Source organism: Rhyacophila brunnea, unplaced genomic scaffold (genome assembly GCF_057557595.1).
Source record: "Rhyacophila brunnea isolate RB1 unplaced genomic scaffold, BYU_Rbru_1.0 scaffold_13, whole genome shotgun sequence".
In the NCBI taxonomy this organism is placed as follows: domain Eukaryota; kingdom Metazoa; phylum Arthropoda; class Insecta; order Trichoptera; family Rhyacophilidae; genus Rhyacophila; species Rhyacophila brunnea.
Window position 1 is genome coordinate 19,804,743 of NW_028232785.1, and position 14,124 is coordinate 19,818,866.

The 14,124-nt window shown below is 34.8% G+C and overlaps 2 long non-coding RNA genes across 8 annotated transcripts; both read right to left on the reverse strand.

The window, feature by feature from the left end:
• Window positions 1-306: 306 nt before the first annotated feature.
• On the reverse strand, window positions 307-5,746 carry LOC147076846 (uncharacterized). 2 transcript variants are annotated; one of them, XR_015069719.1, is made up of 4 exons: window positions 5,536-5,746; window positions 3,518-3,622; window positions 2,995-3,180; window positions 307-1,802 (listed from the first exon to the last, which is right to left on the reverse strand). It is a non-coding gene; the product is annotated as an uncharacterized LOC147076846 (long non-coding RNA). The 2 variants fall into 2 exon arrangements; XR_015069720.1 differs by lacking the exon at window positions 2,995-3,180 and having other exon boundaries at window positions 5,536-5,740.
• A 5,239-nt stretch (window positions 5,747-10,985) lies between these two features.
• On the reverse strand, window positions 10,986-12,432 carry LOC147076847 (uncharacterized). 6 transcript variants are annotated; one of them, XR_015069374.1, is made up of 3 exons: window positions 12,275-12,412; window positions 11,704-11,815; window positions 10,986-11,262 (listed from the first exon to the last, which is right to left on the reverse strand). It is a non-coding gene; the product is annotated as an uncharacterized LOC147076847 (long non-coding RNA). The 6 variants fall into 6 exon arrangements; XR_015069375.1 differs by lacking the exon at window positions 11,704-11,815 and having other exon boundaries at window positions 10,986-11,650; window positions 12,275-12,432; XR_015069376.1 differs by lacking the exon at window positions 11,704-11,815 and having other exon boundaries at window positions 10,986-11,650; window positions 12,196-12,421.
• Between the last annotated feature and the right edge of the window lie 1,692 nt (window positions 12,433-14,124).

Genomic DNA, 14,124 nt, shown 5'->3' on the forward strand with positions numbered 1-14,124 from the left:
TAATGTGGCGACTAGTTAGTAAAGGACGGTAATTCCGCTGGGTCTTTTCATTTATGTTATCGATATTAAATATTGTTATTTCAAATTATCCTATAATTACCTCAAGGGTTTTAAAATATTGTTCTGATTAAAAATATGGTCAGTAATATTAAAATTATTAAGAATTGAAATTATTAGGGTACTTATATAATAGGTTATAACAGATGAGTAAGGTATATATTAAAAAAATAATTTGCACGATATTTTGGTAATAACAAGTTTGTCGCAAGCAAAAAAAAACATTTTTAATATTTTGTTTTGTTTATTACAGAATAAAAATACATTACATTATGTCACATATAAAAATTTAAAAGTTTCACAAAAACAATTTGACGTACTTAGTAAAAATTAGGTAGTATTCAACAAAATAACTAGAAAGTCCATTATTTATCAAAATTAGAGGTACATTTAATAAATTAAAGTAATAAAGGTAAATATTTTTTTAAAACCAATAAACAACCATCATTAATAACTAAATACCACTGCATTAAAAGTACAAAGGGTTTTGATTAAAAAAAATTAATGTACATGTCCGATAATTTTATCTATTTAAAATCAAGAAATAAATATATTTTTGTAACCGATATGTTACAGTCACTCTGTAGTTTTCGAGAGTTAACAGAGATTTTGGTTATTTTGTACCATGGTTACTTGGACATTTTTTAAAAAAATATCTGTTTCTAATGAATATACAATATTTTTGTTAATGATTTCGATGCGTTTATACACAAGAAAATGAACTACATTAAAAAGTCAATTTCGCAAATAATGGAGCTTCACCAAACTAATATTAGAGCGACAGAATGTATAGGTACATCAAATTTTAGTAAGACTATTGATAAAACATTATTTTCATGCATAAATGCACTTATTATGCATAAACATGGCTATATAAATAATAAATAACTTAAATGGGATGTTTCAAAGAAAACTTCTAAAATATATTTCAAATGTGAGCTAGAATACCCGCAAAAACCGCAAGAATCGCATTAAAATAGTTTTATACCTCTATGAACATTTTTATAAATCTTGACTATAAACTTGTAATCACACTAATCGCATTTGACATGCTCTTCACTATTATGAACCATATTGACGCTTGGTTACTGGAAACTGGACATTTTTAATCACAAAAATTACATTTAAACTACTGGAAACTGAAAGTACATTCAGAATCATATGAACGCATTAAAATGGTTTATCACACAAGTCTTTATACTACTAGAAAATTTATACCTGTAATCACATAATATTTCTCATTCAAACGGCTTCTCACAAAATACGGACCGTTTTATTTTCCCCCCAACAAGTTACTAGTATTATAGTTGCCATCAACGAAAACGGATTTCTATATTTTACATTTATTTTTATGACTACCACATTATAAAGTAACGCTAAAAGTAAATAACTTGTGGTCAATAATAAGCATGTGTCTTGTGGTAAATAAGAACACGTCTAGATGAGAAATTAGCAAAACACACGCCACACACAAAATTCTTTTTAAAAAACGAAGTTCTATTTAAGACTAAACAGAGTTGTTTATCAGCTGCGGGTACAATTTGTTTTTTGATATCATGTTCTTGGATCTCAATTTCATCATACGGCAGAGCGGACTGAATCTCAGACAAGTCATGTGGTGTATGCTGAATTTGATTCAATTCATTTTTGCCGGTTATTTCTTTGGATATTTCTACAGATACTCCATTATGTTGAATGCTATTTGAATCGGTTTCTCGTTCGTGGTTCAATATTAATGGCATCTCCTGAAAATCAAAAAAAACATAAATAAGTGTGAACATGAAAGTAGTTAAAACTGCTTACATAGAAAAGAATTCGCAACAAAAGTTAAACCAATAATCAATCACAGTTCAATAGAAATAGAAATCTGACTGAATATAGAAATCTGACAATATCACATTATGTCGTATTTTGAATCCATTACCTACTCTGAATGATCCAACAAACAATTTAAAATAAACATATAATGCTGCTTCCAGTAGGGACCAAGTTTGATTTTAGTGACACTCCCATACACACGACGGTAAAAAAGATGAAATTAAATCGATTTGTACCGGATGGAACAAAGAACTCATACACAAAAACCCCAGAAGTACATGTATTTAACACCCTTTTTATGACGGCATCCCTCTGGATCTTAACCTGCGTAAGTATTTCAGTTAACTATTCCCAGAGTACATCAACCCTCAGTCAAACTTCATAGTTTTAAAGTCAGTTTCTACTAACTAATTATACGCGTTCTTCCGCAAATACTTTTTCCGCACACGCGCTGTGTAATAGAACAACAACTAAATTGTACTTCTCATTTCTGCAATGTCTATTGTGACAACATAAACATAGACAACTCCAAACCAACCCGCCCCGCACCACACTTGGACTTAATCGAGTGTATCACGAGGCCTAACGTTTGGATTTGAAGCTTCAGCAGATGTTTACGCCTGGGAATGTCTTATTAGCAGATGCCCAAGACTGAGATCACCACACTCTCAAGTGAGTTGACCGAGTTTACTGAAATATGTAATTTAATAAAAATTACCGTGGGAGAGAAAGACACGGAGACTTAACAGAAATAAATGATATATAAGATCATGACCTCCACCACATCCTGAAGCGAGCCCCTAGGCCAGGATCATTGTCGGGCCCCCCTACATATCGCTAGGGTTAAAAACAGACGCTCTACAGAAACGTGTCCCAAATGGTATTCCAAGTAAAATTAAGGGTATTCAGTGTGTTAATTTGTAATGTGTGTTTATCTGACTTATAATGTAGACGCGCCAAGCGGGGCCCCCAATGCTAGAGCCCTAGAAGCCCTCCCCTTCTTGTAGAGGCCATGTATAAGACAAAAAATTAAAGCTAAAAAAATACGAAAAAATAAATTATGTGAAGAGATATTCACGTCCGCAATAAGACGTCGCAATTTTTTAAAATGCAACATACCTAATTGGCCTTTGTGGCAACCAGGTCGGACGAACCAGCTGGTTGGACCGACTTAAGGCATCTCTCCCCTCTCGGACATTCCCAAAAGATGTGGTTTGCGTCATATAGTTCCCCCGCCACTTAGATATTTTGGCCAGGTATCAACTCCAAACTCGTAAAACTTGGCAGCGAATCCACATGGCCTGTCTATTATGGTGATAAAAAAATTAATTCAACTTCAACAATCAATGGCTTAGTCACTAAGCCTTAGTGCGTATGTCCAGTTTTTATCGAAATTGAGTTAAGATACACAAAACATTATTAGTCTGCATCGTATCTTTTTGGTGTAAAAATATTTTACGTTCAAATAGGATATTGTAGAACATATTGTATTATGCATAATAATATCTCCATTTCTCATGGTTCTCAAATCTTAAAATTCGTTTTTCTCAAAACACACTCAACTGGACATACATGACAACCTGGAGTAACCCCCTCCTCTTTCATACAAATCCATCCCATATTGTACAAGCAATCAATTTACCTGTTTAACCGGATTGTAATCTGAGTAAGAGCATCCAGGTAGCGGATCTTCATAGCTTAATGGACGCATTATGTTTTGGATAAACTTTGCATTGAAATCATCTTGCTGAAAACAAGTACGATTGTTATAAACTGTGAGGAGAGGAAACTAATATATTATAACATCTTCACGAACAAATACTATTGAACTAAGCAGATCGAAAAAAATAACTGAATCTCTTCGTTCGCATAGGTCTTAGGGTCCAACCATTGCCGACTGAAGAGTAAAGCCGATACATTTCACCACTGGTCTTACCTTTCCGCCCATCCCGTTCTCTATGGATGATCTGTCATTGTCTATAGAGTGCTCAAACTGACGCGACTGTCGTGTTCACTTGTCAGAGTATTCTTAGTTTCAGATTATTTTAACGTATCTTGGAGGCCTTGGAGTTCATCTGATTTAGTAGTTATGTGTTATTAATAATTGGAAGTGACGATTAACATAAGTAAACTTCTTCTGTGTAGGTATAATAATATCATAATACACTATGACGTTTGTCAATGTGACAGTCGATTCTAAACGACAATAACTAATATCCTATTTATACTCTTCCGTCATTATAGAATACCAAACTCTGCTTGCAAGTTTTTTTATCATTAAATAGTATGGCAGTGGACCACTCGTTGCTTGTGCAAAAAGTTATGCTCAGGCTTTATTAATCTAAAGATGGCGGTGGTCCAACTCATCGATTGGTAATAAGAATCAAGGCTGAATATTATTCAGGCCGGGGTAAGAACCAGTGAATTTAGCTCGTAGTGCTAATAATTGTATATTCTTCAATCAGCAATTTGCAGGACATACATTGATATCTTACTAGGTAAGTTTTTACCTATGTCATGTTTTTAGTTTTATCGCGCGGGGGGGCTAAAAATAAGTCAGGGTCTCCAAACCCACCACTGAGCATGACGTCACCATGTGCACATCAACTGACAAACACGAGTTTGTGACCTGTTTACATTCGAGATAATGTGACGCGAGGTCTCAGCGATTATAATAGACATGCCACCATGTTTCAATACTAATTTGCCCGCACAGTGACGTCACTAGATAAAATGCCGCCCCATAGGCAGCGTCAAAATTCAGCCCCATTTTTTATACCTGCAGTATTTTTTTCATCCTTTCTTTTTTCAGTCCAGTATCTAAGAAATATGTTGTATGGATAGATTACTAACAAAATATCAGACTGTAATTATTCTCAAATATGCACGTGTCGTTTCTGGTCACCAAGGGCGTCGAAGGGCAACGGAATTAAACTAGACATCGCGAACCCGACAAAATTAGTGATCTGATTTTTTTAATGGAAAGATATTTTTGTTATTACTAAGTTTATGTAGGTAGCTATTTCTATATATTCCAAATGATTCTCCTTGATTTGCCGCCCTTCGAGTAACTGCCGCCCCCAAGCGACGCTCAATCTGTCTACCCCTTCGTCACTGTGCCCACATTAAAAAATATTATCGTAGTAGATTTTTGGGTTTCCACCGTGTGTCCTTTTTCCTTATTTACTCGACGTTTCGGGCTCGTTGCAGAGGCCATTATCAAGAGATGATTTGTTTTATGATGAAAATGTAGCGTAGGTATATGAATGTAAACGTTGCTTAAAGCTAAAATACGTCATGGCTTCCAACAATATCAGCAAAATCCAATATTCGAGCCGGTATCTCTGGTCGCAACGATTGAACATTACTCTGAGCAACGTTTGCACTTATCTAATCGGATTCCTTTTGACATTCTTAGAGCAACGTTTACATTCATATACGGACACACGGTGGAAACCTAAAAATCTACCACGATAAAAAACAACTGTGAAAGCTTCAAACATTATTTAAAAAATATTAATTCACCGAAATAAAGAATCCAGTATGCATTATATTATAGTAAAATTTTTCTATGCCTAATAATGTGCAGTGATAGCCGGTAAAAGTAGATAATATAAAACAAAATGAAATTCGGAAAATACGACGTATATAAAAACTAACCTCAAAACCGTGGCTATAATTTTCGTCGACAATCTCTTCTTTTATGTAAATCTCGGGGATGTTTGAATGATTTCTGGGTGCATTTAGCGAATGAATCACATCGTCATCCGGTTCACGTTTGATATTCATTCTATGTATTTGATGCATACATGAAACAGATTTTGGTTAAGCTGAATTATTCACCTACATACATGTCGTGGAGTATAATGACAGGCGTGACAACAGCCATTTTATCAGAGACAAAATTAATGTATTGCCATATGAGTTTACCGAGCAGTGTTGCCATCTTTTCAAAGTGGAATTATAGTACACAGCCTCCAAAATTATATTATTTAGAGAAAAAATACAGTACGCGTTGTCATCTGTTGAAAATGTATAGGTTTTTTGTTTCTCAAAAAAAATAATGGATAATTTGAGAAACTCCGAGACCCTTTTTTATTTAGGTATCTCCTCCGACCAAAAACGCTTACAGACGAATTCAATAAATTAAATTTTAAACCAAGGTTAAGTGTTTTTTTACGTTTTTTGAGCACATTTGAGCAATATCGAAATTTTACTACATTTTGCGTATTTTTCGATATTCAAAATCATAGTGTTTTGGCCGTACTATACCTGTTTTATATCGTATCGTATAATAGTACGCGAAAATTATAGTACAAATACTATACTTGTAGTACGGTTGGCAATGCTGCATACATATCGTGGAGTATAATGACGGGCGTGACAACAGACATTTTATCATAGACAAAATTAACGTATAGTCATAATTAATATGAGTGTACCATGAACGATAGCCAGGGGCTCTATGTTAGAACTTGCGAGTGCAAGCTTCCCGGTCGAGATGACGTCATATGACATCATTATGACGTACTACCGGAGTGATAATAGCATTCGAGAAAATAGCGAGTGGTCAGACAGCGGCGCTATTCATTGTCACCATACACATATAGGTGTATCATAATAAAATTTTCTATGGTTATTCTGTGCGCGGTCGGCATGCCTCGAGCGTGACGTCACAATTACGTCATCTCGTCTGGTGCCACACGAGACGAGAGTTAGGAAATCGCGGTGCAGTGCTGCCATCTTTTTGTCACCACAAAATATATTCTTCGACCATATCCGCCCCTTAGTTGGGCACATTTTTCCTCGTAGCAGTGCAGTCGGCGACGCACTAAAAATTGAAATGCACCATTTCTAAATATCTCGCTCTCATCCAAACGAGAGTTTTGGTCTTTCGTTGACTTCAAAATATAGTAATAGTGCTACCCATATCTAGACCAGCGGTGGCCAAACCGTGGCGCGTATTAGATGAATACAAGCGGCGAATTGCATCTTTTCGCCTACTTATTCTTTTGAAGTAGGCGCCGTACATCTTCATATTTTCGACACCTGAGTGCTCTCAGTTCAAGTCATACAGCCTTCTTACTCATCAGCTCGTCTTGATGTGAACAGTGTGTGTGTGTATGAGAGAGAGAGAGATCAAAATTGTTCATCCCTCAGTTTAGAAAATAAGGATTTGAGTCAAATTCCTCTCTTGAAAGAGCAGAATTAACAAGCTGACCAAATTAATTGAAAAAATCAAGGTATAGCAAGGGTCATTTGAAAGTAGTTTTCATGATTTTGCTAAAGAAGAAGACGGCAGGCTCGCATTTATAAACTCATTTTCACTTAGTGAACAAAATGTGATGCAGATACCTAGTAACATACAGATGGAACTGATTGATTTAATTTTCATCCATGACATCGATTAAGAGCAAAACAAGGTCGCGAATTACTGATTCATTCAAATTTGAAGAATTCTCTGCTGCTCCCAGTAACAAATTTAACACCAACCATTGAAAGACTGGCTAAATGCTGCTAAATCCAAACGCTCAAAATATCAGTGCTCCATCCCCTTCAGAGCTCTCTCTCTCTCATCACATCCAACAACTGTGGTCCGGAGTATCTTCACCAAACGAGACTCTCCGGCAGCTGTAGCACCATTAGCGGGGTCAACGACAGCGATCACCCTCTCGTCCAAGAGATCATTTCTGACTATTGTAGATCGGTGCTCCAATAAAAGTGTGTTTTTAAAACTGGCACAAATTAATTAATTTAATTGCGTGATTGAGATATTCCTTTTCCTCCCCTAAGCAATCAGATCCCACCCCTATCCCCATTTTACAACCCCAACCATGAACATAGGAAGGTAGAAAACGTGCTTAAGTTATATGGCGCTTCTGAACTCGTTTGTGAAAAAAATTGGCGCATGGTATGCAAAAGTTTGGCCACCCATGGTCTAGACTCTAGAGTCTAGATCGTCCATTCTCCATCGCAATACGTTCACTGACAGTAAAGTAATTGTCCGTGTTTTTTTTATGTTTATATCTATGGTTATCGTTCTTACAGCCGTATTCATACATCCGCCGCATCACGTCATGTTACCGCCGCTATATAACAGCATCGCTTTCTTATGAAACCCTAGTATAAGTCTATCATTGCATCTTCCTTGACCACCTATGATAGATATTGTTTTATTTATTTTCATATCACATTCTTTTCCTTCTTAATCCCATTAATCCCTGGCTGGTCACATGTATCCACAAGACCGCATTTTTAATAGCTCCCAGAAGTCCCTTATCCAGCAGTTTTAAGCCTCCCCCAAACCAAAGCGAATATTCGCGGCGAATATTCGCAGCGAATTATTCGCCAATCAAGCTCGTATTGGCTTACGGGACAGAGCACGCTTGCGCGACCGCCTTGCGTCTTGAGTGCGAATTTGCAGCGAATATTCGCTGCGATTTTCGGGAACTCTGTCGACAGCGAATTTATTCGCGGCGGACAATTTCGCCAAGGGAATTAGTAAAATCAAAATGGCGAAGACATTGAGCAGCTGATCGAGTTGGTCCGGAAATATCCAATCCTTTATAATTTCTCTGACAGTGACTACAAAACATGAGAAAGAAAGATAAGATATGGGATGAAATTGGCAGGGAAATTGTTGAAAATGGTATGAAGGTCATCATAATAATATCTTTTATCTTTGTCTAACCAAAGTATGTAAAGTTTTTTGACAGGATGAATACGCTATTATAAATAAATAACTTTAATCTAAGGTCCCGATATTTAAAAAATACATATTATTAATTTGCGTCATGCACAGCCTTTAATAACAGAAACTTTATAACTTTGATTGTTAGGGCACTGACAGTTCTAACTTATTGCGATCGTTTGACGTTTTGGTTTCGACTTTCGAGCAGTCATATCAATAATGTTATAATTAGGTATCATTTACAATACCTACTTCAATCATATTCGGTATCGGTCACGTAAATACCCATTTTATATTCGTTGATAATATTTTTTTAGGTTAGATAGGTAGTCTTTAAGATTATTTTTTTGCATCTAACATTATGCAGCATAGCATTTCTATTGTAGCTAAAGATATAATATACATATAGGTAGATAAGTAGGTACTCCATGTCGTCATTGTGGTATTTTGTAAGATTTTAGACCAAAAACCTTACATACTACTTACTATCGGGTTATTTACAGTAGGACATAGGTACCTAGGTTGTTTGTTTTTTGATCTCAAGAGACCTCAATCACAAAAACGATATTATGTACCTATATACCTACTAGGTATATATTTCCTTCATTATGTATAGGTATATTGAGCTAATAAACTGGTTTTGCCCAGTGCCGACCGCGAACCAAGATAATATCTACATGTTCCATGTACCTACCTAACATAACCAATGTTTTCTGTTTCACATTAATTTGTATACCTACCTACAAACATTTTAAACTTAATTGAGATGTTCTTAAACTTCTGTTCATGTAATATTATGTAGGTAGGTATATCTTGGTCTGCATTAGGCAATAAGATTAATAATTTTATGTGCATGTAAATATAAAGGTCAGGTACCTCCTCTAAGTACATAATATTATATTATCATCATGGATACCTACCTGAATGATGTTGGAGATATACTAATGCTTTGTGATGAATTTAATTTTAGCAAAGATCTTCAACCTTTCAACGTAGGTACAAAGCACCAGAAGAAATTAAAAATGAAATCCCCGGCATTAACAGGAATAAAATAATATTTCATCATCAACATCAGTCGGGGTCATTCCACTGCTAGATGAAAGCCTCTTCTAGCTCCTTCTACTATTTTCGGTCTCTAGTTCTTCGCTGCTACATACTTTTATTGTACTTCACGTGAACAAAGAGATCAACTAAGTGAAGTGTCAATCAACAAAAGTGGCATTTGTGCACAATGTTAATGAATTTTCCAAAACATTAAGTGTGATAATATAATATACAAGGATGAATAAGGCGTGGGCGAGGGCCAAGGTCCATTTTATGATTCCTCTATTGATGTACCTATTTTTATTAAGAAAAATGTTTGCCGTAGAATGGGGTGAATACTGAATAGACCCTTTTTAAAATTTCTATTTTTCTGCTACACATTATTCGGACAAATATGAATGACTTAAAACCTGTTTCTATGGACATAATCATACTCTAAAATATTTTTCAACTACCATTTATTATCAAACAGCCAATTTTGTGTGATGTCTCTTTCTATCCAGCGTTGGGGTGATTATAGACATGGCGGGTGGATAGAATCGAATAATGGTAATTTCCTAATGTTAAAAATGTAATTAAGTACCTACTGTACATTACAAATTTATGTAGGTACATTTAAGTATGTAAATCAAAATCAAAAATATAAATTTAAATGTTATACAACACAGTATCATGTAAGTATTTAAAAAAACATATACTTACATAAACATCTATTTATCCAAGAATTATTTGATACTTGAATCTGTATTTTATATACCATATTCGATGGATGTATGTGGTGTATTTTGTAAAATATTTGGTATGTATTTATTATTTAACTAAGCGTATTTAATTTGCTACGTGACCTGTAGCTCTTTTATAATCACAAATTATTGTTGAATGTTCCGAAAATGAGTTTATGTGCCGAAACAGCTGTCAAGGTAAATGACTCATTAACAAAAATAACTATATTTCAAAACCATTATAATCCATCTACCATATAAACACCATTTCAAGTAATAAAGAAATAAAAAGTCACCTAATTAAATAATATTATACTAGAAAAAATATACTATCTATATACCCACTTAATTTTCATTTAAAGTTGTAAAACGCCCGGTTACTAAATAGAGGAAGGACAGAGTCTTCTGGCACGACCGAATCACATTGGAACGGTGTTATTGTCATTTGAAAGTAACAATACTGACACCTAAATGAGTCGCCTGCACTGCCAGAATCATCTGAACCCTGTCACCTATCTATATACAATTTATTGTTATTTTTTTTCATATTTGTCCATTTTATTACAATATCGTGTTACTTTTAAAGCTCATTGTAATTCTAATAATTATATAAATATTTTTCTTGTATTCTGTGCAAAAATGATTATTAAAACTTTCTTAACCTAAGCCAAGTATTTTTTATTGAATGATCCTGCAAAAAATTCAAGTACAGTTAAGTGACATATTTTGTTTCAGTGTATAAGCCATAAATAAATATACATAAATTATATTTAATATATACATGTATACTGTATGTATAGCCACGGTTGGTCTTGCACTTGTTGCTGTAGCTATGCGATCTGGTGTGGTCCATTATCCAAAAACACTCAATCACATCCCTGGTCAAACAGCGGGCAGCCGTGTAGTGAGTCTGGCTGGCCTATGGTGGCACTAGAATGATTTCAATATACACAGTCTGTTAATTTGAATATGTTTTCGACTGAAAGTTGTAAAAATATTAGAAATCAGGATTTAAATAATTAAAAAACTGTTTCATTAAATATCATATTCATACCTATGCAAAATTTTGATTCCTTTGAAGTACCTGTACAAAATACGGATGAATATAAACCAAACAAAAATATTTGTTACTGGTACTGCCATAGTAAAGTAAAGTTTAACATACTTCCCTAATAAAACAAAATTCCCAATTCTTGTCGTTCTGTAGATGTTTCATTTCAGTTTTTACCAACGATCCACTAAATATGAATTGGTCATAAACACTCAAAGGAAATCTGGCACTCACTGCCAGAATGTCCATGTCAGACATGTCAGATACCTGCATAAAAATAAATGTCATGTTATGATATTTATTACGAATTTCACATTTACAGAAAATTTTCTGCGCTCATTTTTGAAAGTCTCCAAGTATGACGGGTATATTCGCACATGGGTGCAGTTAATGCACCCAATGATTTTCGGGAAACCTGCCCTTTCTTGAAGTCTGAAATTAAAAAATATTTTTACCGACACAAAATAATATTCCCGTTAAATTCTTATTGAGTAGGTAATTTACTTGTTGTGTCTATGCGCAGTTACTCTAGTTACATGACATGTACATTGTAATATTGTATAAATTGATCAGAGGGTATCAACACAACACTAAAGACTGTCAGCGCTGTATGGCGACTGTATGTAAGTATTACTAAGCACTACTATTATAGCATCGGACACGTTTCCTATGCATCTGCTTACTGATGCCTGGCTCATTGCGCAGAAGACTTGGCCTACCCGTTTTTGGTACGCTCCCTCTGCGTAGAAACGCAAAATAGTCAAAACCTACAATTCAAATAACGGAGACATGTTATTTCAATAGCATATTACCTTCAAATCCTGTTAACCCTTCATGGTAAATGCTTATTTATAATATGTGCAGTTATGAAACTGAGTAAATCTATCTTACCTATGAGCCATGGCAATCTTGCCCTGTCATAAAGTAAGGTTATATTAAATGTCGATGTAATTTGTCGCACGCCATCTCATTATATCTTCAGCGTGTAATAAGCATTCAGAAGACGTGTACATTTTGTCAACACACAACTGTCACTTTGACATTCGTATATGTATTTAGTCTATGGCTGCATCCAATGCTGCCACCTTGTTTCAGATAATAATTAAAATACACTTTACGCAAAGTGGGTAAAAGTTGTAGCAATTCTGAAAGCGCTATAGTGTACGTATATTTTTCATATTTAATTCATAAAAATTATAGAATATTTGGCGTAAAATATTAATATTATTTACAATTTTTAAATCTGGCGCGTAAATAAAATTATTTAGTCTATGGCTGCGTCGCTGACGCTTTGGTGTGGGGACAAGCGCGAAATTCGCATCAAATCCAAGCGGTAGCGACAGCGACAGCGAGGGCGTTGCGAATTCGCTGCGAATATTCGCAGCGAATTATTCGCCAATCAAGCTCGTATTGGCTTACGGGACAGAGCACGCTTGCGCGACTGCCTTGCGTCTTGAGTGCGAATTTGCAGCGAATATTCGCTGCGATTTTCGGGAACTCTGTCGACAGCGAATTTATTCGCGGCGGACAATTTCGCCAAGGGAATTAGTAAAATCAAAATGGCGAAGACATTGAGCAGCTGATCGAGTTGGTCCGGAAATATCCAATCCTTTATGATTTCTCTGACAGTGACTACAAAACATAAGAAAGAAAGATAAGATATGGGATGAAATTGGCAGGGAAATTGTTGAAAATGGTATGAAGGTCGTCATAATAATATTATGTAGGTATCTTTGTCTAACCAAAGTATGTAAAGTTTTTTGACAGGATGAATACGCTATTATAAATAAATAACTTTAATCTAAGGTCCCGATATTTAAAAAATACATATTATTAATTTGCGTCATGCACAGCCTTTAATAACAGAAACTTTATAACTTTGATTGTTAGTGCACTGACAGTTCTAACTTATTGCGATCGTTTGACGTTTTGGTTTCGACTTTCGAGCAGTCATATCAATAATGTTATAATTAGGTATCAGTTACAATACTTCAATCATATTCGGTATCGGTCACGTAAATACCCATTTTATATTCGTCGATAATATCTTGATAATATTTTTTTAGGTTAGATAGGTAGTCTTTAAGATTATTTTTTTGCTTCTAACATTATGCAGCATAGCATTTCTATTGTAGCTAAAGATATAATATACATATAGGTAGATAAGTAGGTACTCCATGTCGTCATTGTGGTATTTTGTAAGGTTTTAGACCAAAAACCTTACATACTACTTACTATCGGGTTATTTACAGTAGGACATACCTAGGTAGTGTTTGTTTTTCGATCTCAAGAGACCTCAATCACAAAAACGATATTATGTACCTATATACCTACTAGGTATATATTTCCTTCATTATGTATAGGTATATTGAGCTAATAAACTGGTTTTGCCCAGTGCCGACCGCGAACCAAGATAATATCTACATGTTCCATGTACCTACCTAACATAACCAATGTTTTCTGTTTCACATTAATTTGTATACCTACAAACATTTTAAACTTCTGTTCATGTAATATTATGTAGGTAGGTATATCTTGGTCTGCATTAGGCAATAAGATTAATAATTTTATGTGCATGTAAATATAAAGGTCAGGTACCTCCTCTAAGTACATAATATTATATTATCATCATGGATACCTACCTGAATGATGTTGGAGATATACTAATGCTTTGTGATAAATTTAATTTTAGCAAAGATCTTCAACCTTTCAACGTAGGTACAAAGCACCAGAAGAAATTA